Below are 23311 nucleotides of genomic sequence, written 5' to 3'. Positions count from 1 at the left end.
TTCGTGGTGCTTTGAGGTGAGGTGTTTGATCTTCTTATACATTCGTCGGGTGTGGATGTTTCATCATTTAATTAAAATTAATTGTTGAAGTTGGTAAGGGTTGTGCTTAGTGCATATTACCCCTTCATAAAAGAGTGTTGTCTTAAGACATTGATGTTGATGTATAGTTGCATCCAAATTCGATGGTGTGAAATTGTAGTGTTGATTGCATCTATAACTTGCTTTGAGCTTCATTGCATGTTGTTTCATGCTTGATGTCAGGTTGTGTAGTTTCCTTAGACAATTAGTCCAAGGTAGAAGTTCTTGTGTTAATTAAGACCAATAATGGACCCATGTTTCGAATGGTGGTGCTATATGGGGGTACCTTGGGTGTTTTGCTTCAAGTGGTCGAATTCGAGGACGAATTCTTTTTAAGGGGGGTAGAGTGTAATATCCCAAAAAATGTTGACCAAATCTTGATCTTCGGTGCGTGGATGAGGGAAAGGGTTGTGGGCCGTTGGATGCAAAGTCAGGAGACATCTGAGGCGTCGTTTCTTTCTCCCACAAAAACCTAGTGGTCGCCCCCTTTTTTCCCTTTTCTTTGCCGCCAACCCCCCCTTTCCCGACACTTTGCCGCCCCTCCCCCTTCCTCTTTGCAGCCTCCCTCCACTGCTTCCTCCTCCCTCTAGATCTCCCCCACGCAGCAAGGATCGAGAAAAGGAGGAGCAAGATGGATTGAAGAGGAAGAGAGAATCAAGGAGATGTTCTATTCCCATCTCTTGAAGATTTTCTTGGGAAAACCCTAGGTAAGGATGGGATCCTTGTTCCTCCCTATAATTATTTGCTTTTGGACATTGTGGATCATGTGGATTGAAGGATTAGAGGTTGGATTAGACGTGGGGTTAGATTTTGATTTCAAATTTAATTTCTGTAGAATGGCAGTTTCGACAGTTTCTGTTCATGCCAGTTTTCCGTGATCTTAGTGGCCTCAAAAAAATAAAAGTCTATATATGAGTCGTAGATAATTTGTAGATCTTTCCGTGGCAGCGAAGAACACCTCAATCGGACATTAGAACAGAAAGTTATTGCAGTTTGATTATACCAGTTTTTCAGTCTAATAATTCTGTGCAGAATCTGTTCTCTTAAGAGTTAGACAATTTTATCAACCGAATTAAACTGTGGATTGGTAAAAGAAGTTGTAGATAATTTTATAAGCTTTTCAGATTGTTAAAGAGTGCATTCATATGATTTGTGAAACTCCAGTTATGTTTGTTTTACTGTGGCTGTTCCTGTTTGCGTGACAAAAATGAGCGGGTCTGTTCACTGGTGGGTTTCATCTAGTAAATGGCCGAATTGACTCTTCCAACTATGAAGACTTTTGTAGAGGGATACAATTTATTACTGCCAGCAAAATTTCATAATTTTTGGTTTAGTAGTTTGGGAGATATAGAATTTTGAAGTTAACTATGCTGTTGTCTAAAACAGTTTCAGTCAGTTATCTTGTCAGATGTTTTAGAACTTATGGCAGAATTTAATTATCCATTAAATACTGAAGTTGTAGAGTATTTTGTGTAGATACTCATAGAGTATTTGTTTGATATCACTACTATTTTAATTTTAAAGATATAAAATTAACAAACAGCGCTGCTGCTGTATGGCATGTGGTTCAGGGTGGGAGTCTTTCCACTGGGTCTTGGTTTCAATTGTAGGAGTGTTTTGTTGATTGTTGGCAAATGTTTGTGAAATATTTGTACTAAGTTTTATGCCCGCTAGCAGGTGGCTACACTCCAGATCATGCCTAGTACATTTTTCTTCTTCGATGAAGGCAAGTGAATGTAGCGGTGGTTGCTACCGTTTTGACCTGTTATTTCTATCACCTACACTCTAATATTCAGAATTATTGGATTCTTTCATAATTTAACTCTATGATGATGTTTTACTTGATTGTATTATATTGATGCTCTATCATATATTGATGATGATTATGCTTCAAGTATGACCCATGAGATTAATTCACACCCCTGAAGGCAAATGAAGTCTTATTTGAGGTTTGCATTGTATCTAAAGGCAGACGAAGTAGTATTTGAGGTTTGCATTGTATCTGAAGGCAGATAAAGTATTATTTGAGGTTTGTATTGTATCTAAAGGAAGTGAAATTTATTGATAAATGCAGCATGCCATATACATTGCATGACTTATTTGCATCTGAAGTTTTGTCGTGACCTATGGTCCGACCGTACCGGTACAACTTAGCATCGTACGTTGCCCGAGGAGGGGTACGATGCGGCTTCATACCCTTAGAGGTATGAAGGCAGATGACATATGTATTGCATTCATATGCATACATTGAAGTGATATTTACAGATGATGTGGTTTTATACCCTCAGAGGTATGAAGATAGAGGACCTACACATTGCATTCCTATGCATACATTGAAGTGATATTTGTAGATATTGTTGATGCAGGGAAGTGTTATACAATATATTGTGGTTGTTCGAGGAAATGAGATGGTATTGGTTATATTGGGACTACTGAGTTCTATATCTACAAGTATTTCTGATCTTGATTGTGATTCTTTTAAAATGTTGATTAATTCAATTTGTGGTTTAAATATCTCGTCAAAACAATTAGCTTGCTGAGATGTTTCATCTCACTCTTGCATTACTCAATGCAGGTGCTTGTTGCTCATCAATGGGAGTAGAAAGTAGCAGCACATCCACCTTCACTCTCATAATAACGCTGCCCAGACACAGTCATGATTTAATTAGAAACTTTTTGTCAAAGGATGTTTGTTTTTAACTAGTCGTGCACACTGGTTAATTCAGTTCATGTCGTTATTGTTGTCTTCCCATTGCTAGCAGATTATTAATGTCTATTATGTTTTCTTATCATGATATCTATTTATATTTTGTTGCTTCCCCGTTTATGCAATTTTCAAAGGAGATGCTGTCGAAATTTTATATATGAATGTTAGATGTGTAGTTTAGTAACATTCTGGGGTGTTTGTGGATCCCGGGGTGTTACATACAGGGTCAATAATAACCCCGTAATCCTTCACACATTTGACAAACATCTCAAGCCGATGTAAAAACCACATCATTTAAGAATATGTGACTAACCACACACAACCAACTCTAGGCTAGGCAATGACTTCATTCAAACCAATAGATAAGTGATCCAACAATGGCTCCACAAGCATGCATCGAGGAGAGAACCATCAGATTCTCAACGTATTAATACATAATCAGTGGATCAAGAAAATCAAAGATTTATTCTACAATTAGCATGACTAACATGGAACTAATTTAAACCTCATCTAGGCTTTGTGGCTACTAAAAACACATGATAGAAGAGAGACATGTAAGCCATTCTGGCTATGTAAAGACTCCCCCCCAAAATCCATATAAAAGTACCAATATTCATTTCTTTCAAAACTGGTTTCTCGACATAAACAATCATTCTTTGCAAAGATTGTTGGAGCTATCCACCAACCGCTCAACAACTTAAATTCAAATTGATGGTTACCTTGTAACCCAAAACACACAATTCACACTCCTCTTAGAAATATCCTCAATCATGCATACATAACAATATTATTGTAATAAAACTCAACCATGAAAAACATGGTGAAAACAACAAAGGCATACTTGTATAACACAAGCATAATAACAAATTCAATCTCACAAAAGACCAGCGATATCAATCGCATTAATAAAACAATATCATTAGAAATAAATGATATCAGACATTAAGTCATAAACAACTTACCACATCACCGTAAAGGAATAGGGAGGGGTGAAATTATTATCATCTGCACTTCAAAGACATTAACATATATCAAAAATATTTGAACCCATGCCCTTCCTATATGTGCATGTGTGCAATTTCATGTTCCATTTACCTAGAATATAAAGCCTAAGCTTTGATACCAACTGTAACACCTCGAGATCCACAAACATCCCGAGATGCTACTGGACTTCACTACCAACAGCCGAACACTAAAAAAATAAAATTTGGCAGCGTCTCCTTTGTATTTATAAGCATTGCAGAAGCAAAAGAGATATATCAATACAAAATGAACCATACTAGTATGATATAATTCTCATCAAGGACGGTTAACCACGAATGAACCAGCTTATGCCTGCATCATACTTTAAAGTAGGAACCTCAAAAGTCAATAAACCAAGCTAATTATTTGGTTCTTTAAACAATGTGTGCAACGTGCCGCTACTTCCCACTCCCCTTGATAAGCATCAAGTACATGCATTGAGCAATGCAAGAGTGAGATGAAACACCTCAACAAAAAAATTGTTTTGATGAGATATTTAAACCACAAGATGAATTAATCAACATTTTACAGGAATCACAATTAAGATCAGAAATACTTGTAGATATAGAACTCAATAGTCCCCATATAACCAATACCATCTCATTTCCTCGAACAACCACAATAGTTTGTATAACACTTCTCTGCGTCAACAATATCTGCAAATATCACTTCAATGAATGCATGTGAATGCAATGCATATGTCCTCTGCCTTCATACCTCTGAGGGTATGAAGCCGCATCGTACCCCTCCTCGGGCAACGTACGATGCTAAGTTGTACCGATACAGTCGGACCATAGGTCACGACAAAACTTAAGATGCAAATGAATCATGCAATGCATATGGCATGTTGCATTTATCAATATACTTCACTTCCTTCAGATACAATACAAACCTCAAATAATACGTCATCTTCCTTTAGATACAATACAAACCTCAAATAATACTTCATCTGCCTTCAGTGGTGTGAATTAATCTCATGGGTCATACTCGAACCATAATCATAATCAATATATGATTGAGCATCAATATAATACAATCAACTAAAGCATCATCATAGAGTTCAATTATGAAAGAATCCAATAATTCTGAATATTAGAGTGTAGGCGATAAAAATAACAAGTCAAAAGGGTAGCAATAACCGCTACATTCACTTGCCTTCATCGAAGAAGATAAATGTACTAGGCATGATCCGGAGTGTAGCCACCTGTTGCGGGCATAAAACTTAGTATAAATATTTCATAAACATTTGCCAACAATCAACAAATCGCTCCTACACTTGACACCAAGACCCGGTGGAAAGACTCCCACCCTGAACCACATGCCAAAGAGCAGCAGCACTGTTTGTTAATTTTGTATCTTTAAAATTATAATAGTGGTGATATCAAATAAATACTTTAGGAGTATCTACACAAAATACTCTACAACTTCGGTATTCAATGGATAATTAAAATTTTCCATCTTTAAGTTCTAAAACATATGACAAGATAACTGACTCAATCTGTTTGAGACAGCAGCATAGTTAACTTTAAAATTTGATATCTCCCAAACTACTTAGCCAAAAATTATGAAATTCTGCTAACATTAAGAACTTTTATCCCTCTACAAAAGTATCCATAGTTGGAGGAGCCAATTTGTCGGTGTTTCGAAACCCGGGGGGGTCCTTGGACCGACGAGTAAATTGTCGCCGCGTGCCCCAGCCCAGATGGGTCGGCGCGAGACGGAGCGCGAAGGGGGTGGAAGCCGGAGGGAGACGGGCGTGAGAGGTGGAATCCCGCGGCCTTCGTGTTTGTCCCGCGCCCAGGTCGGGTGCGCTTGCAGTAGGGGCTTACAAGCGTCCACGCGGGAGGGAGCGAGCGGCCTCACGCGAGCGCCGTCCCGTCCTTCCCCGCGCGGCCAACCCTCTGTAAGAGGGCCCTGGTCCTTCCTTTTATAGGCGTAAGGAGAGGATCCAGGTGTACAATGGGGGGTGTAGCAGTGTGCTAACGTGTCTAGCGGAGGAGAGCTAGCGCCCTAAGTACATGCCATCGTGGCAGCCGGAGAGGTTTTGGCACCCGGTTCGTGTGGTGTCGTGGTCGTCGGAGGAGCGCTGGAGCCTGGCGGAAGGACAGCTGTCGGGGCTGTCGAGTCCTTACTGACGTCCTCTTGCTTCCGTAAGGGGGCTGAGAGCCGCCGTCGTCATAGAGCGTGCGGGGCGCCATCATTGCTTGTCTGGCGGAGCGAGCCAGATGGGACGCCGGTCTTGTTCCCCGTAGCCTGAGTCAGCTTGGGGCAGGGTAATGATGGCGCCTCCTGTTGACGTGGTCGGTCCGAGCCCTAGGTTGGGCGAGGTGGAGGCTCCTCCGAGGTCGAGGTCGAGTCTGTCTTCCGAGGCCGAGGTCGAGTCCGAGCCCCTGGGTCGGGCGAGGCGGAGACCGTCGGCTGAGGCCAGGGCTGAGTCCGAGCCCTGGGGTCGGGCGAAGCGGAGTTCGTCGTCTTCCAGGGCTGAGCCCGAGTCCGAGCCCTGGGGTCGGGCGAAGCGGAGTTCGTCGTCTTCCGGGGCTGAGCCTGAGTCCGAGCCCTGGGGTCGGGCGAAGCGGAGTTTCCTATGGCGCCTGAGGCCAGACTCGGCTGCTGTCAGCCTCACTCTGTCGAGTGGCACAGCAGTCGGAGCGGCGCAGGCGGCGCTGTCCTCTTGTCAGACCGGTCAGTGGAGCAGCGAAGTGACTACGGTCACTTCGGCTATGTCGACTGGAGGGCATGCGTCAGGATAAAGGTGTCAGGCTACCTTTGCATTAAATGCCCCTGCGATTTGGTCGGTTGGCGTGGCGGGTTGGCCAAGGTTGCTTCTCTGTGAAGGCTGGGCCTCGGGCGAGCCGAGGGTATGCCCGTTGCTGGAGGGGGTCTTTGGGTGAGACATAGATCCTCCGGGGTCGGCTGCCCTTGCCCGAGGCTGGGCTCGGGCGAGGCGTGATCGTGTCCCTCGAATGGACCGACCTTTGACTTAATCGCACCCATCAGGCCTTTGTAGCTTTGTGCTGATGGGGGTTACCAGCTGAGATTTAGGAGTCTTGAGGGTACCCCTAATTATGGTCCCCGATAGTAGCCCCCGAGCCTCGAAGGGAGTGTTAATACTCGCTTGGAGGCTTTTGTCGCACTTTTTTGCAAGGGGACCAGCCTTTCTCGGTTGCGTTTTGTTCCGGTGGGTGCGCGCTAGCGCACCCGCCGGGTGTAGCCCCCGAGGCCTCGGAGGAGTGGTTTGACTCCTTCGAGGTCTTAATGCATTTCGCAACACTTCGGCTGGTCTGGTTGTTCCCTCATGCGAGCTGGCCGTAGCCCGGGTGCACGGTCGGGTCCCAAGTTCTAGGGCTGGTATGTTGACGGTGTCAACGGTTTGGCCGGAGCCGGGTTTGCGAGAGCAGCCCCCGAGCCTCTGCACAGGGCGAGAGGACGGTCAAGGACAGACTCGACTTTTTTACATATGCCCCTGCGTCGCCTTTCCGCAAGGAGGAGGGAGAAAGCGCCATGTTGCCCTCGGAGGGCGCTGAACATGGTGTCTCCAGTGAGCTGCTGGCGGGTAATCCGAGTGGACGCCCGTGCCCTATTTGTTAGGGGTCGGCTAGAGGCCCGGAGGCGCGCTCCAAAAGTACCTACGGGTGATCTGCCGGACCCGGTCCCCTTTCGACGGGGTCCGAGGGCTCGATGCCTCCCTCTGATGGGATTCCGTTACAAGATCGTTCCCGCTGGTCTCGGAAATGTCCTAGGGTACCTCGGGAGCGTAGCCCGAGCCTCAGTTATGTATCGAACATACCTAGGGTCATCCCTCGCTCTGTGTCTGAGGCGGCTGTGAACCCTTCGAGGGCTAGCCTACGAACCCCTGATCAGTAGTGGGCGTGGAGCCCGAGTGGCCTGAGGCGGCCGTTGAACCCTTCCAAGGGGCCGGCCTTTGAACCTCTGACCAGTAGTGGGCGCGGAACCCAGGCGCTCTGAGGCAGCTGTTGAACCCCTCCGAGGGGCCAACCTTTGAACCTCTTATCAGTAGGGAGGCTCGGGGCCTGTTTCCTTCACGGAGAAGGATCCTTTTCGTGGTATCCCCCTTTCCCGGTCCCTATTGTAAGAGAGAGAAAGAGGAAAAGGAAAAGGATACGAAATCGAATGACGTGGCGTACCTTATTTGATGCGGTCATTATGGCGAAGGCGAAGCGTCGCTTGCTTCTCCTGCCTGAGGCGCCGCATGTCCCGCCGTGGAGTTAATGCGACGGGGCGAGTGGTTCACGAGGCGGCCGTTGCGCGTGCGCGAGCCGTTCGAGGAACGGAACACGGGCGCGCCGTCTTCACGCCGTGAGAGAGGGTTCTCTCGCTGCCCCTGGATGGGACGTAAGTTTGGCTGATGACGTGACCGCTGCTCCTGCCCGCCTGCCACCGCCATTACTGCCGGCCCATTTTTTGTCGTATTGACCGTCGCGCCTGGCTGGCACTGCTAGGTCATATGCAGGGTTGCCTCGAGTCGCGGTACTGGTTCCGCAGTCGAGGAGGCGTGGTAGTGGCGCGAGTGGCAGTGCAGTTGCTCGCACGTAGCAACCGGCGCGCCGGTTGCATGACGCGTGGGCCTGGGCCTCCATGCTGGGTGCGTTGGAAGTCGGAGGGGTGCGCCCACTTGGCGCGGTTGCATGCCGCCTGCATGGCTGCCCGCCCTTTCACCTGCTGGTCTAGGCGAAAGTGGAGGAATGCTCGTAACCGCTGGGCAGTTGCATGCACCGCGCGCGGCGGTTTGACTTCTTCTGCTCTGGGCCAGCTTGCATGACGCGTGGGACCCAGCCCCCGCGCCGTAGGGGGAGGATCTTGGGGCGTGTTGGAGAAGACTCATCCCGCGACGGCTGGGGACGCAAGTAGGGAGAGTCGCCTTTAAAAGGAGGGTGACCTCCTTGAAAGGCGACCATGTCTTCGCGCTCCCTTATGCACCGTGTCTTTCCACCTTCCGAGCCCCCGGATGGGGAACACCCGCAATCCTTCCGCCTTGTCGTTGGAGGAACGCAACTTCATGGAAGTTGGTACCTCTCAGCCATCGTTCGGCTTCAAGGATTTTCATCAGGCAGCCCGGCTGCACCCCCTCGCCGGTGGTCACCCAAGACGGTGACCACCAGCTCCTGGGTGGGGAGAAGCAAGCCGGGCTGCGATCTTGGTCCCGCCCTCAGCTTCAAGGATGTTCATCATCCTTGCTGGGGCGGAGGCCGGGCTGAGCCGGAGCTCTACGTCCCGCATGGGTTCGTGGGTCAGCCTCTCCTTCAGCATTCAAGGGAGAGGGCGCTCACTGGCCCTGCGAGAGGGGCAGACTTCGAAAACGCGGGGCTGGTCGACGGCGGGCGTCGTCAGCTTCAGCATGTTGGGCTCGCCGGCTTGGCTCCTGGTGCCCCCTCCCGCCGCAAGGGCGGTTGTCGCGCCGTGCGCACGGGAGGACCGCCCAAGACGTCGCGCGCCGCTAGGGCGGCGTTCATGTTCTGGGGCTTTCCTGCCTTTGCACCGGTACGGCGCCTCCGCGCGGAGGTCAGTGCCCCGCTCGTCTGGGAGGATCCGAGTGGGGATCTGCCGATGGGCTGACGGCTCCTGTTGTCGGTGCCGAGGTGGATGCGGCTCGAGAAGTCCCCGTCGCCGACGGGATCACCGCCACCATCCGCGCTCCGGGCCTCCGGCTCTTTGTACTTGTCCTCGCCCCTCGAGCGTCGGCGTGGGTGAGGGCAAGGTTGCAGCAGCGTCCGCCCTGAGGCCATCGCTGCTGTAGTTCGGCCACCCGGAGCGGGGGTCGTTGTCGCTGCTGCCGGAGCGGGCGACGGCGAGCCACCCGTCGGCCTTCTGTTGCTCCGCAGGCCCCCCAATCGTGTGGGGTTGTTCGTACCTGCGGAGGTGGAACCGGGGTTCCGTTTGTAATGGCACCTTGAATGCCGGTCTTCTGTTCATTGTGGCTGTCGGGGCCTGAACATGTATGTATTTTCGGCGCGGAGCCGTGTTTTTTTCCTCATTTTCAAGCACTAAGACTCGCCTGTTGGTTATCTGAACCGCTTCACCAAGCGTGAGTCGCCTCGTGCGAAGGTGACGAGTGAGGTATCCGTATCCCGGAGGCGTAGGAGTCCCTCAGCTCGGTCGGCCTTGCTGTCCGAGGCTTCTCTTGTTTAGTTAAAGGAACCCCTCGGCCGCTCTTCGATGAGCCGAAGTCGGGGGTAGCGGTGTCAGCTCGAACAGAGGCAGAGTTGGCTTCGAAAAAAAGACTTGGTCGGCCGGATCCTGGCCGGGTCGTCCGCTGGCGGGACCGACGCCGGAGTTGAGTTGCCGAGGCCTCGGGTCGGGCTGATGTCTTCGGGGGACAGCTGGCCGAGGCCTTGGGGTGGCCGGCCGAGCCGTCTGCTCGAGCCGGATTCCTGGAGAAGACCCTGGCGGCGATGGCCTGGGCATGGTGCTGATGTCGTCCTTCAGAGTGGAGATCCTCCGACCGTGTCGCCGTCCGAGGCTAGGTCGGACCTCGCCAAAGGTGTAGTTGACGCCGAGGGTGCTGCTGCTCCCTTCAACTATCAAGATCCGAGCCTGCAGGATCGGATTATCTTGTAGTGTGTGTATGTTTTCTGCGGCCGCCGAGGCCCAAACACACCATCGTCGTGTTGTAAAGCTGCGTTTCTTTTCCTCTTGTTTCGAGTGTCTGGACTTATTTGTCGGTAACAGAATTGTTTATGCGAGCGAGAGTTGCTTTTCACGGAAGGTGATGAGTGAGGTATCCGTATCCCGGAGGCGTAGGAATCCCTCGGCTCGGTCGGCCTTGCCGCTTACGCGCACTCTTACTCGTCCATAGGGTTCTATCACCGACGCAGTCGAGAAGGCCCGAAAAATCGTTCCGGCAGAGGAGCTTTCGAGCGTGAAGACTTGTTCGGTCCGCGGAATCACTTATCCGAGCGCGAGTTACTTATCGCAGAAGGTGATGAGTGAGGTATCCGTATCCCGGAGGCGTAGGAGTCCCTCGGCTTGGTCAGCCTTGGCTGCTTACGTGTACTCCGTCGTTTTCAGGATCCACTTTCGAAGTAGTCGAAAAGCACGAAAGACATTCTGGCGAAAAAGATCTTTTTCCGAGGAAAATTTTGGCGCAGAGGGGGTTCCCCCCTTTTAGCCCCCGAGGGAGGGTCGGGCTTTGCCGAGGCAAGGCCGACCCTTCCTTGATGACTAAACTTTGCGTGGGAACGAGGCATACGAACGACTTGAAAGCATCTTAAGGGTAGAAGCGACGTAGCTGTTGGATGTTCCAAGCGTTGCTATAGACCTCGCCTTGACTGTTGGCCAGCTTGTATGTCCCGGGCTTCAGAACTTTGGCGATGACGAACGACCCTTCCCAGGGAGGCGTGAGCTTATGCTGCCCTCGGGCGTCTTGTCGCAGCCGAAGCACCAGGTCGCCCACCTGGAGGTCTCGGGACCGAACCCCTCGGGCGTGGTAGCGTCGCAGGGACTACTGGTATCGCGCCGAGTGTAGTAAGGCCATGTCCCGAGCCTCTTCCAGCTGGTCCAGTGAGTCTTCTCGATTAGCTTGACTGCTTTGGTCGGCGTAGGCCCTCGTCCTCGGGGAACCGTATTCTAAGTCTGTGGACAAGATGGCCTCGGCCCCATAGACTAGAAAGAACGGTGTGAAGCCCGTGGCTCGGCTCGGCGTTGTCCTCAGGCTCCAGACCACCGAGGGGAGTTCCTTCATCCACCGCTTGCCGAACTTGTTGAGGTTGTTGTAGATCCGAGGCTTGAGTCCTTGTAGAATCATGCCGTTGTCACGCTCTACTTGCCCATTCGTCATGGGGTGAGCCACGGCGGCCCAGTCTACCCGGATGTGGTGATCCTCGCAGAAGTCCAGGAACTTTCTGCCGGTGAACTGGGTGCCGTTGTCGGTGATGATGGAGTTCAGGACCCCAAAGCGATGGATGATGTTGGTGAAGAACGCCACCGCCTGTTCGGACCTGATGCTGTTTAGGGGTCGGACCTCGATCCACTTGGAGAATTTGTCGATGGCGACCAGCAGGTGCGTGTAGCCCCCGGGTGCCTTCTGCAAGGGGCCGACTAGGTCCAGACCCCACACAGCAAATGGCCAGGTGATGGGTATGGTCTGCAGGGCCTGAGCAGGCAGGTGGGTCTGCCTTGCGTAGAACTGACACCCTTCGCAGGTGCGAACAATTCTTGTGGCATCGGCCACCGCCGTCGGCTAGTAGAAACCTTGTCGGAAGGCGTTCCCAACAAGGGTTCGAGGTGCTGCGTGATGGCCGCAAGCCCCCGAGTGTATCTCTTGTAGGAGCTCCTGGCCTTCGGCGATGGAAATGCATCGTTGGAGGATGCCCGAGGGGCTGCGGTGGTAGAGCTCCTTCCCGTCTCCCAGCAAGACGAACGACTTGGCGCGCCGCGCCAACCGCCGAGCTTCGGCTCGGTCGAGGGGTAGCTCTCCTCGGTGGAGATATTGCAGGTACGGGGTCTGCCAGTTTCGATTGGGCGTGACCCCGCTTCGCTCCTCCTCGACACGCAGTGCCTCACCCTCGGGGGCCGAGGGTACCTCGGGCCGAGCCGAGGGTGCCTCGGGTTGAGCCAAGGGTGCCTCGGGCCGAGCCGAGGGTACCTCGGACTGTGCCGAGGGTACCTCGAACTGAGCCGAGGGTGCCTCGGGCTGGGCCAAGGCCTTCTCGGGCTCGGGCGTGTCGTCGGTCTTGACGGAGGGTTGATGCAGGTCTCGGGAGAAGACGTCCGGGGGAATCGTTGTTCGCCCCGAGGCTATTTTAGCCAGCTCGTCCGCAGTCTCGTTGTAGCGTCGGGCGATGTGGTTGAGCTCGAGCCCGTAGAACTTGTCTTCCAGGCGCCGAACCTCATCGCAGTATGCTTCCATCTTCAGGTCGCGGCAGTGGGAGTTCTTCATGACTTGGTCGATGATGAGCTGCGAGTCACCACGAGCGTCGAGGCGTCGGACCCCTAGCTTGATGGCGATGCGCAAACCGTTGACCAGAGCCTCATACTCAGCCACATTGTTGGACGCCGGGAAGTGGAGGCGTAGCACGTAGCGTAGGTGCTTCCCGAGGGGCGAGATGAAGAGCAGGCCTGCACCTGCTCCTGTCTTCATCAGCGACCTGTCGAAAAACATGGTCCAGAGTTCCGGTTGGATCGGAGCTGTTGGGAGCTGGGTGTCGACCCATTCAGCCACGAAGTCCGCCAACACCTGGGACTTGATGGCCTTCTGAGGGGCGAACGAGATCGTCTCGCCCATGATTTCCACCGCCCACTTTGCAGTTCTACCCGAGGCCTCGCGGCACTGGATGATATCCCCTAGGGGGAAGGATGACACCACAGTTACCGGATGAGACTCGAAGTAGTGCCGCAACTTCCGCCGCGTCAGGATCACCGCGTACAGCAGCTTCTGAATTTGTGGGTAGCGGATCTTGGTCTCGGACAGTACTTCGCTGATGAAGTAGACTGGCCTCTGGACGGGCAATGCATGCCCCTCTTCTCGTCTATCAACCACAATCGCGGCGCTAACCACCTGAGTGGTCGCGGCGACGTAGATCAAGAGGGCTTCTCCGGCAGCGGGGGGCACCAAGATGGGCGCGTTTGTAAGGAGCGCCTTCAGGTTCCCGAGGGCTTCCTCGGCCTCAAGGGTCCAAGTGAAGCATTCGGCCTTCCTTAAGAGGCGGTACAGAGGCAGACCTCTTTCGCCGAGGCGCGAGATGAAGCGGCTCAGAGCCGCAAGGCATCCCATGACTCTCTGTATGCCTTTCAAGTCCTTGATGGGCCCCATGCTGGTGATGGCTGCGATCTTCTCCGGGTTGGCCTCGATGCCCCGCTCGGAGACGATGAACCCCAAGAGCATGCCTTGGGGAACCCCGAAGACACACTTTTCAGGATTGATCTTCACGCCTTTCGCCTTGAGACATCGGAATGTCACTTCAAGGTCGGAAAGGAGGTCGGAGGCTTTCCTCGTCTTGACTATGATGTCATCGACGTAGGCCTCGACCGTTCGGCCAATATGTTCGCCGAACACATGGTTCATGCACCGTTGGTACATTGCACCCGCATTCCTCAAGCCGAACGACATGGTAACATAGCAGTACATGCCGAAGGGTGTGATGAAAGAGGTCGCGAGCTGGTCGGACTCTTTCATCCTGATCCGGTGATACCCTGAGTAGGCATCGAGGAAAGATAGGGTTTCGCACCCAGCAGTGGAATCCACGATTTGATCGAAGCGAGGCAGAGGGTAGGGAACTTTCGGACATGCTTTGTTTAGACCAGTGTAGTCTACACACATCCGCCATTTCCCCCCTTTCTTTCTCATAAGCACAGGGTTGGCAAGCCATTCGGGATGGAATACCTCTTTGATGAACCCTGCCGCCATTAGCTTGTGGATCTCCTCGCCTATGGCTCTGCGCTTTTCTTCGTCGAATCGGCGCAGAGGCTGCTTCACGGGTCGGGCTCCAGCTCGGATATCCAGCGAGTGCTCGGCGACATCCCTCGGTATGCCAGGCATGTCCGAGGGACTCCACGCGAAAACGTCGGCGTTTGCCCGGAGAAAGTCGATGGGCACTGCTTCCTATTTGGGATCAAGCTCAGAGCCGATCCGGATCTGCTTGGAGGCGTCGCTGCTGGGGTCGAGAGGGACGGATTTAACCGTCTCCGCTGGCTCGAAGTTGCCGGCGTGGCGCTTCACGTCTGGCGCTTCCTTAGAGAGGCTCTCCAGGTCGGCGATGAGGGCCTCGGATTCGGCGAGGGCCTCGGCATACTCCACACACTCCACGTCGCATTCGTACGCGTGTCGGTACGTGGGGCCGACGGTGATGACCCCGTTGGGGCCCGACATCTTGAGCTTGAGGTAGGTGTAGTTGGGGACGACCATGAACTTTGCGTAGCATGGCCTCCCCAGCACTGCATGGTAGGTTCCTCGGAAATCGACCACCTCGAACGTGAGGGTCTCCCTTCGGAAGTTGGAGGGCATCCCAAAGCAGACGGGTAGATCGAGTTGTCCGAGGGGCTGGACGCGTTTCCCGGGGATTATCCCGTGGAAAGGCGCAGCGCGTGCCCGGACTGAGGACAGATCGACCCGCAGGAGCCCGAGGGTCTCGGCGTAGATGATGTTGAGGCAGCTGCCTCCGTCCATGAGGACCTTGGTGAGCCTGATGTCGCCGATGACGGGGTCAACAACGAGCGGGTATTTCCCAGGGCTCGGCACGCGGTCGGGGTGGTCGTCTCGGTCGAAGGTGATGGGCTTGTCGGACCAGTCTAGGTAGACTGGCGCCGCCACCTTTACCGAACAGACCTCCCGACGCTCTTTCTTGCGGTGCCGAGCCGAGGCATTCGCCACTTGCCCACCGTAGATCATGAAGCAGTCGCGGACCTCGGGGAACTCTCCTGCCTGGTGATCTTCCTTCTTGTCGTCGTCACGAGCCCTGCCACCCTCCGCGGGTGGCCCAGCCTTGTGAAAGTGGCGCCGAAGCATGGCGCACTCCTCAAGGGTGTGCTTGACGGGCCCCTGATGATAGGGGCACGACTCCTTGAGCATCTTGTCGAAGAGGTTGGCACCTCCAGGAGGTTTCCGAGGGTTCTTGTACTCGGCGGCGGCGACAAGGTCCGCGTCGGCGGCGTCGCGCTTCGCTTACGACTTCTTCTTGCCTTTCTTCTTGGCGCCGCGCTGAGTTGACGCCTCGGGGACATCTTCCGGTGGGCGGCCCTGGGGCTGCTTGTCCTTCCGGAAGATAGCCTCAACCGCCTCTTGGCCGGAGGCGAACTTGGTGGCGATGTCCATCAGTTCGCTCGCCCTGGTGGGGGTCTTGCGACCCAGCTTGCTCACCAGGTCGCGACAGGTGGTGCCGGCGAGGGACGCGCCGATGACATCTGAATCGGTGATGTTGGGCAGCTCGATGCGCTGCTTCGAGAATCGTCGGATGTAGTCCCAGAGAGACTCTCCCGGCTGCTGTCGGCAGCTTCGGAGATCCCAGGAGTTTCCAGGGTGCACGTATGTGCCCTGGAAATTGCCGACGAAGGCTTGGACCAGGTTGTCCCAGTTGGAGATCTGCCCCGGAGGCAGGTGCTCCAGCCAGGCGCGAGCGGTGTCGGAGAGGAACAGGGGGAGGTTGCGGATGATGAGGTTGTCATCGTCCGTTCCACCCAGTTGGCAGGCCAGCCGGTAGTCCGCGAGCCACAGTTCCGGTCTCGTCTCCCCCGAGTACTTTGTGATAGTAGTCGGGGTTCGGAACCGGGTCGGGAACGGCGCCCGTCGTATGGCGCGGCTGAAAGCCTGCGGACCAGGCGGTTCGGGCGAGGGACTCCGATCCTCCCCGCTGTCATAGCGTCCCCCACGCCTGGGGTGGTAGCCTCGGCGCACCCTCTCGTCGAGGTGGGCCCGACGGTTGTGGTGATGGTGCTCGTTGCCGAGGCGACCCGGGGCCGCAGGCGCTGTGTTGCGCGTGCGCCCGGTGTGGACCGAGGCTTCCCGCATGAATCGGGAAGTCATGGCACGATGTTCCGAGGGGTTCCCCTGCCTTCGGGAGGCGGAGCTTTCGGCCCATCGGACCGCGGCGTCCTCCAGGAGATTCTTGAGCTCTCCCTGAATTCGCCGCCCCTTGGTGGTTGATGGCTCCGGCATCGCACGGAGAAGCATTGCCGCTGCAGCCAGGTTCTGGCCGACTCCACTGGAAGTCGGTGGCCGCCTTACCCTGACATCGTCGGCGATGCGGCGCTGGATACCCTAGGGTAGGTGACGCACTTCTCCGGCCGGAGGTTGGCCCGCCCATTCCTGCCCGATGTCCCGGCGGATTGGCTCATGTGTTCCTGCCCCCTCGTCAAGCCTGGCCTGCATCTCGCGGATTTGCTCAAGCTGTGGGTCATGACCCCCCGCCGGGCGGGGACCATAGCTAGCTCCCGTAGGATGTCAACGCGAGGCACAGGCCTAGGGAGATCACCGTTCTCCGGCATACCAAGATGGTTGCCTTCGTTGGGACCCCCTAGATCGACGTGGAAACATTCACGACTTGGGCCGCAGTCCTCGTCGCCGAGGCTGTCACTACCGTCAGAACAGTCGGAAATGAAGTAGTCGCACGCGGTCATAAAGTCTCGCATGGCACTGGGGTTACCAAGTCCGGAGAAATCCCAACAGAAGTCGGGCTCGTCATCTTCCTCGGACCCCGAGGGCCCGTAGGTCGAGACGTCCGTCAGCCGGTCCTAGGGCGACTGCATACGATACCCCAGAGGGTTTGGACTCGCCTCTACAAGAGCGTCCACCAAAGCGAAGTCGCTTGGTGGGTCGAGGCTGAATCCAAAAGGCGTGAGATGGGAACCGGTTGGTACCTCTTGGTCGACGGGCGGTGATGAGGTCACATCAGGGGCTGACTGCACCGTCGCCTCAGGTACGAGGGTGACGCCCAGCAAGTCCTTCGCGAGCGTGCTGGCGTCGTCTGTTGGCTTGGGATTGGCGTGTTGCAGGGAGATGACGCTCGTCTTCGTCTCAGACGCGAGGTCGATGCCCGACATGTCCCCCGTTGGGGCGCCGGTGCCGTCGACTCGCTCGACAGCCGACGAGGTGCCGCCTCCTGCTTGGCCTTGGTTGCCCCACCTCCTCCTCCGTCAGCGGGGGAGGGGACGGGGCAAGCTCGAATGTTGTTCTTCCACCACGCGGGGAAGACGTCGTCGATTCCGCCGCCGGCGGGCGGGCTGTCGGCCGCCATTGTCGCTGTCGCGCGGCGGGGGAAGGAGTATCATGTCATAGCTGCCGTCGAGGGACATGAACTCAAGACTCCCGAAACGGAGTACCGTCCCGGGTTGGAAAGGTTGCTGGAGACTGCCCATCTGGAGCTTGACGGGAAGCTGTTCGTCAACACGTAGCAGGCCCCTACCTGGCGCGCCAACTGTCGGCGTTTCGAAACCCGGGGGGTCCCTGGACCGACGAGTAAATTGTCGCCGCGTGCCCCAGCCCAGATGGGTCAGCGCGAGACGGACTGCGAAGGGGGGAGGAAGCCGGAGGGAGACGGGCATGAGAGGTGGAATCCCGTGGCCTTCGTGTTTGTCCCGCGCCCAGGTCGGGTGCGCTTGCAGTAGGGGGTTACAAGCGTCCACGCGGGAGGGAGCGAGCGGCCTCACGCGAGCGCCGTCCCGTCCTTCCCCGCGCGGCCAACCCTCTGTAAGAGGGCCCTGGTCCTTCCTTTTATAGGCGTAAGGAGAGGATCTAGGTGTACAATGGGGGGTGTAGCAGTGTGCTAACGTGTCTAGCGGAGGAGAGCTAGCGCCCTAAGTACATGCCATCGTGGCAGCCAGAGAGGTTTTGGCACCCGGTTCGTGTGGTGTCGTGGCCATCGGAGGAGCGCTGGAGCCTGGCGGAAGGACAGCTGTCGGGGCTGTCGAGTCCTTGCTGACGTCCTCTTGCTTCTATAAGGGGGCTGAGAGCCGCCGTCGTCATAGAGCGTGCGGGGCGCCATCATTGCTTGTCTGGCGGAGCGAGCCAGATGGGACGCCGGTCTTGTTCCCCGTAGCCTGAGTCAGCTTGGGGCAGGGTAATGATGGCGCCTCCTATTGACGTGGTCGGTCCGAGCCCTAGGTTGGGCGAGGTGGAGGCTCCTCCGAGGTCGAGGTCGAGTCTATCTTCCGATGCCGAGGTCGAGTCTGAGCCCCTGGGTCGGGCGAGGCGGAGACCGTCGGCTAAGGCCAGGGCTGAGTCCGAGCCTTGGGGTCGGGCGAAGCAGAGTTCGTCATCTTCCGGGGCTGAGCCCGAGTCCGAGCCCTGGGGTCGGGCGAAGCGGAGTTCATCGTCTTCCGGGGCTGAGCCCGAGTCCGAGCCCTGGGGTCGGGCGAAGCGGAGTTCGTCGTCTTCCGGGGCTGAGCCCGAGTCCGAGCCCTGGGGTCGAGCGAAGCGGAGTTCGTCGTCTTGTGGGGCTGAGCCTGAGTCCGAGCCCTGGGGTCGGGCGAAGCGGAGTTTCCTATGGCGCCTGAGGCCGGACTCGGCTGCTGTCAGCCTCACTCTGTCGAGTGGCACAGCAGTCGGAGCGGCGCAGGCGGCGCTGTCCTCTTGTCAGACCGGTCAGTGGAGCGGCGAAGTGACTACGGTCACTTCGGCTCTGTCGACTGGAGGGCGTGCGTCAGGATAAAGGTGTCAGGCCACCTTTGCATTAAATGCCCCTGCGATTTGGTCGGTTGGCGTGGCGGGTTGGCCAAGGTTGCTTCTCGGTGAAGGCTGGGCCTCGGGCGAGCCGAGGGTATGCCCGTTGCTGGAGGGGGTCTTCGGGCGAGACGTAGATCCTCCGGGGTCGGCTGCCCTTGCCCGAGGCTGGGCTCGGGCGAGGCGTGATCGCGTCCCTCGAATGGACCGACCTTTGACTTAATCGCACCCATCAGGCCTTTGCAGCTTTGTGCTGATGGGGGTTACCAGCTAAGATTTAGGAGTCTTGAGGGTACCCCTAATTATGGTCCCCGACACAATTTGGCCAATTTCGAGATGAAACCCACCAGTGACAGACCCGCTCGTTTTTGCCAGGCAAACAGGAACATCCACAGTAAAACAGACATAACTGGAGTTTTAAAATTCATATGAATACAATCTTTATCAATCTGAAAATCTTATGAAATTATCTACAACTTCTCTTACAAACCCAAAGTTTAATTCTATTGATAAAATCGCCTAAATCTTAAGAGAACAGATTCTGCATAGTATTATAAGACTAAAAAATTGCTATAATCAAACTGCAATGACTCCCTAATATGATGTCCGATTGAGGTGTTCTTTGTGGCCACAGAGATATCTACAAATTATCTACAACTCATAGATAGACTTTTTATTTTTTGAGGCCACTAAGACCACGGAAAACTGGTCTGAACAGAAACTGTCGAATATGCCATTCTGCAGAAACTAAATTCGAGATCAAAATCTAACCCCACATCTAATTCAACCTCTAATCCTTTAATCCCCATGATCCAAAACATCCAAAAACACTTAATTTCAGGGAGGAATATGGATCTCATCCTTACCTAGGGTTTCCCCAAGAAAATCTGCAAGAAGAGATGGGGATAGAACATCTCCTTGGTCCTCTCTTCCTCTTCAATCCAACTTGCTCCTTCTCTTCTCGATCCTTGCTGCGTGGAGGATTTCTAGAGGGTAGAGGGCGTCTGCAAATGGGGAGGAGAGGGGGCGGCTCCAGGGAGGAGAGGGAAGGGGCGGCTAGGAAGGGGAAAGGAAAGGGGCGGCCACCTAGGGCTTTGTGGGAGAAAAGAAACGACGCCTCAGATGACTTCTGACTTTGCATCCAACGGCCCACAACCCATGTCCCACATCCACGGAACGAAGATCAACTTTTGGTCAACTTTTTTTTGGGATATTACAACATCCTTCATCCCAAACCTCTTGAGAAGATCTTGAGTGTATTTCGTTTGGGAGATGAAGGTGCCTTCCTTGAGTTGCTTCACTTGAAATCCAAGGAAATAGTTCAACTCGCCCATCATCGACATCTGAAATTTCTGCATAATCACCCTGCTAAACTCCTCACTAGAATTTTGGTTAGTAGAGCCAAATATAATGTCATCGACATATATTTGGAAAAAAAGATCACCATCATAAGTCTTTGTGAAAAGAGTGGGATCAGCTTTCCCAACCTTGAAAGCATTAGCAATTAAAAAAAATCTCTAAGGCATTCATATCATGCTCTTGGGGCTTGCTTAAGTCCATAGAGCGCCTTAGAGAGCTTATACACGTGGTCGGGATACCTGTCATCCTCAAAGCCAGGGGGTTGTTCCACGTATACCTCCTCCTTGATTGGACCATTTAGGAAAGCGCTCTTCACGTCCATTTGGAACAACTTAAAGGAATGGTGAGCTGCATAGGCTAATAAAATCCGAATTGATTCTAACCTAGCCACAGGAGCAAAAGTCTCCTCAAAGTCCAAACCCGCAACTTGGGCATAACCTTTTGCCACAAGTCGAGCCTTGTTTCTTGTCACCACTGTAACACCCTAGGTGTTACCCAAGGCCCTGGCTCAATACAAGCACTCATGACATGTCATCACATGTGTTTAAGTGGAGGAGAGGGAGCCCCAAAACCTTGGAAATCATGGATTAACTAAGAAATGTTAATGACAAAAGCTTTAACCAAGAACTTTGGGCAATTATCACCTTGGGCAAGAGAAGATTAAACCCTAGACCCTTCTTGAGCCTTAGCTCCCAAAACCCTGGATTAAGGGAAGGATTAAGCAAATGCACAAGTCATGAGTTAACCCTTAACCAAAGTTTAAGTACACATCAAAATCTACAAAATGCAGAAGGGAAACATTACAAAAGGGCCCCTTAAAGACCACAAATCCATTCATTAAGTAGAGAGCACACTAGAGCTCTCAAATTTTCCCTAAGTCAAAAATGAACCCTAACCTAAAGATCAGATGTGTTCACCTAGTAAATGGCACCAAAACCACTTGGTCTGAATATCAAAAAGGAGCCAAACTACCAAGGGAACCCACTGGAAAAATTTGAACCCGAGCCAAAACCATTTGACATGATTTGACATCACTTTTGTCTCGGGGTGAACAGTGTGGCAACCCCGATTTGGCGTCCGCATATCTCTTGATCTAGGGCGTATCTTCCATTGGAACTCACATATAAGAGATAGCCATAGGTGCCAGGAAGAGGTCTGCGCCGAATTCATGGCAAGATTCGCACGCTTGCGATCTCTGCAGACGCTTGAACAAGGGAAGAAACAAACCTCCACGTGTTCGACGCGCCGTGGCATCGCCAGAGCACGCCCCGACGCTCAGCCCCGCGCGCACCGCGCCGCGCCAAGCCAAACCCGTGCCCCCGCCCGCGCCCGCGCCTATAAAGCCAGCCAAGGCTTCGACCATACGCCCCCGCTCGCTCTGAACCTTGCCGGAGCGCCAGTTCACCGGCGATCGCTCTGCGCAAGGCGTGCTAGCGGCCACCCGAGAACCGACCACCGTAGACCGGGCATCCTAGCCATTCCCCGCCCCATCCGACCTTCGAGAGAGTCTCCATGTGTCTCGGTGAAGCTCCCAAAGCTGGGAATCGAACTCTACCTCGCCGGAGACACCGGATCAACGTCGCCGGACTTCACCAGATCGCCGGCGTACGTAGACCGAGCTCCACGGTGAGTCTTTCTTCGATTCCTTGCACGGGTCGACTCCTTAGCACCCCATGAAGCTCCCCGTGCCCTTGGATTGAACTGTACCGCCGTGAGCAGGCTGGAGCACACGCCGCCGACGAGCCCGACCGCCTACGCACGTGGCCCGACCGATTCCTGCCATCATCGCCGACGAGCCATACCTCGACGTGACTGCAAGGACTTCCCGGAGCTAACCCCACCCTTCGTCGGACCTCCCTCGCCGTCGATAAGCCGCGCCGCCCTATTTACTTCTGCGGTTACTGCTTAAAAGGGGGGAGGGACCTCGGGGAGGAAGGAAAAGAAGCCAGGGGTTTTTTTGAATGGTCAGACTCAAGTGAATAGTGGCGCAGGGGCATAAGTTAAAGGATTTTTTTAGGAAAAGCCCAGGGTCCTTGGTGTAAACTGGTTTTTCAGAAAACCTTTAAAACATTAGTCTGTTAAATACAAACAGAGCTTGTAAAATCCATAACTTCAGTTTTATTCAACCAAATTTAGTCAAACCAATTTTGCTAGGTTCTAAATAATGTGAACTACTTAGGAAAAATATAAAACCCCCTAAGTATTGCAGAAGATTTTAAAGTTTTGATTTAAATAGTAATCTGACCAAAAGCTAAATAAAAGAAGGAAAAATAGCTACACTATTAGACTGGGATTAAGAAAAATCAGAGAAGTACTTAACCACTCCCTAATCTGTTTAAAAATAGTACACCAAATTAAGGAAGGGTTTACCATTTAAGCTCTTTTTAGCCCAAAGTTAAAGAAAATAGAAAAGGTACTTTAAAATGAGAACCAGGGAGCAACCACATTTTTGCTAGCCAACTTATTTAACATAGTTCACTGGAAAATTTTGTTAGACCCTCTGTTAGTACAAAAGAAATGCATTACCTTTTATTTTATGGAAACAATGAAAACTTAGAAAAACCTTAGAAAAATAATCCTGAGGAGAAACCACCCCAACCCTTGGGATAACTCATAATATGTTAGTATGAATCTAGGAAAAATGTAAGTTCTATTGTTTGACATTTTTTCAAATAGCAAGTTAGTTATAAGTACCTTTTTGGCATCAAACTTTAGGAAAATACAACTAAATAATCCAGTAGGCCTTTTTCTGTGATTTTTAAAACAAATACCTATTATTCCCTAGAAACCTTGGCAAAAATAAATGTTGAACCAGAAACCCCATAGAAACTAGAGCTATAGTGTAAAGTGCCCTTTTACCCTTACTTTTGTTAATTTTGCACAAGTAGTATGTGAATTAATTTCAACCTCAAATTTTTGGAATAACCCACAGAGGTAAATGTTTACCCACTGTAATTTTTATAACATTTTTGGAAAATATTAACTGACCATGCTAGTTCAAAAATGCTTAATAAGAAGCACAATAGCAAGAAAAA

The sequence above is a fragment of the Zea mays genome, chromosome 1 (genome assembly GCF_902167145.1).
Source record: "Zea mays cultivar B73 chromosome 1, Zm-B73-REFERENCE-NAM-5.0, whole genome shotgun sequence".
In the NCBI taxonomy this organism is placed as follows: domain Eukaryota; kingdom Viridiplantae; phylum Streptophyta; class Magnoliopsida; order Poales; family Poaceae; genus Zea; species Zea mays.
Note: the sequence above shows the minus strand (reverse complement) of the source record.